Consider the following 2,500-nt stretch of genomic DNA (forward strand, 5'->3'; position numbering starts at 1 on the left):
GTTGTACCTTAACCTAACCTATGTTGTACCTTAACCTAACCTATGTTGTACCTTAACCTAACCTATGTTGTACCTTAACCTAACCTATGTTGTACCTTAACCTAACCTATGTTGTACCTTAACCTAACCTATGTTGTACCTTAACCTAACCCATGTTGTACCTTAACCTAACCCATGTTGTACCTTAACCTAACCCATGTTGTACCTTAACCTAACCCATGTTGTACCTTAACCTAACCCATGTTGTACCTTAACCTAACCCATGTTGTACCTTAACCTAACCCATGTTGTACCTTAACCTAACCCATGTTGTACCTTAACCTAACCCATGTTGTACCTTAACCTAACCCATGTTGTACCTTAACCTAACCCATGTTGTGCCTTAACCTAACCCATGTTGTGCCTTAACCTAACCCATGTTGTGCCTTAACCTAACCCATGTTGTGCCTTAACCTAACCCATGTTGTGCCTTAACCTAACCCATGTTGTGCCTTAACCTAACCCACGTTGTGCCTTAACCTAACCCACGTTGTGCCTTAACCTAACCCATGTTGTGCCTTAACCTAACCCATGTTGTGCCTTAACCTAACCCATGTTGTGCCTTAACCTAACCCATGTTGTGCCTTAACCTAACCCATGTTGTGCCTTAACCTAACCCATGTTGTGCCTTAACCTAACCCATGTTGTGCCTTAACCTAACCCATGTTGTGCCTTAACCTAACCCACGTTGTGCCTTAACCTAACCCACGTTGTGCCTTAACCTAACCCACGTTGTGCCTTAACCTAACCCATGTTGTGCCTTAACCTAACCCATGTTGTGCCTTAACCTAACCCATGTTGTGCCTTAACCTAACCCATGTTGTGCCTTAACCTAACCCACGTTGTGCCTTAACCTAACCCACGTTGTGCCTTAACCTAACCCACGTTGTGCCTTAACCTAACCCACGTTGTGCCTTAACCTAACCCACGTTGTGCCTTAACCTAACCCACGTTGTCCCCTAAAGTAACCCACGTTGTCCCCTAACGTAACCCACGTTGTCCCCTAACGTAACCCATGTTGTCGCCTAAACCTGCTCTGTAATTGTTATACGACTCGTTCAATTAGTGTAGTGTTGCCCACCCGCAACCCTCGCAATATAGTTCGCTACTCGCACTGCCCGCTCCCCTGTGTATCGCTTCATGTTAAACACCTTGCAAGTCTTGCTGACTTTCCACATGCTCCTGCTGTACACTGTAATGTGGATGGCAGCAGGACGTACATGCCGCCCCTCCCCACGTCCCCACCTTGCCCCCCTGCCTTCGCAAGCTGGTTGGTGAGAAGTTTGCATGTTCAATGCCCTTCGCATGCGACGTACTCAGGCTACGTTGTGGTGCGGCCTGTGTCAACCGTCCGCTAATGTCGTACGCGTAAACCACAATCTGTACTGCACATTCGTCCTTATGTACCGAATGATACATCGTGGCACATGTGTGACCGTACAACGACTGCGCCCAAAAACGGCGGACCATACAGTGCAAATATTGTGCACGCAGCTACGTGTCGTCTCCCTATGAGAGCTGGATTGCAGTGTGGTACGCCATAGAGACGTGTGGGAGGAACGGACGCCGTGGATGGCGATCAGCATGAGCTGTCTGTTGATGTATTCGGACCTAGTCGTCTCTCCTCACACACCGTGATGGCATGGTGCACCGCGTTCCATATCTGCGACATGCTACAGAGGCCGGTTGACAGTCGTTCGAGCAATGGACATCGCATACGTACGGGGGCCACCTTCCACGTATTGTCTAGGCGTGCACATTTTGTTGCGTGTATGTGGGCAGACGTAGTGTGGCGTGACACCTGACACAGGCATGCAATAATCGTTGAAGTTGCAAATGGCGATGGACGCCTGCGTTTTCTGGTGAAGTTACGCAAATGAACAAATGGTAACCTGTTGTGGTGCGGTTGTTCTCGCTAGGGGTGAATCGGTGATGGCGACGATAGGTTGAGGTACGAACCGGTTGTTCCAGCGATACCCACCATGCCGACGAAACTGAACGGCATCTGGGTGTGAAGCGATACGCGGCGGTGGCTGGGTGGGACCGTCCCCGGCCGGTGAGGGGGCGCCTCCCGGCGTGCTGGCCGCGCGGTGCGTGGGCGCACGCGCTACAGCCGGCTGGTGGGGGCGGCCAGTGGCAGGCGCGCCGGCCGACGGACGCGGCAGGCGTCGCAGCTGCGCGCCGGCGCACCCTGCGCGCGGCGCCGTGCGGCCAAAGTAGGTCCTCGCGGGCCCGGTGCGAAGCGCGGTGGACATCTTCAGTGTGCTGGTCCGATTGAGGACTGTGTGCGTTGAGGATGCGCCGCCGCCCGGCGCTCGGCGCCGCGACGCCGTCTGCTGCTCGGTCGCCCCAGCGGTTCTCGCTGGTGGTTTGTATCGCAGCTGTGCGGATGTGTTGGCGCGTGCGCTGTGCTGGGAGAGTTCGCTTCGGCACCCAAGTGGGGCTTTTGTCCTTCTGTGGC

Source organism: Schistocerca piceifrons, unplaced genomic scaffold (genome assembly GCF_021461385.2).
Source record: "Schistocerca piceifrons isolate TAMUIC-IGC-003096 unplaced genomic scaffold, iqSchPice1.1 HiC_scaffold_1266, whole genome shotgun sequence".
In the NCBI taxonomy this organism is placed as follows: Eukaryota; Metazoa; Arthropoda; class Insecta; order Orthoptera; family Acrididae; genus Schistocerca; species Schistocerca piceifrons.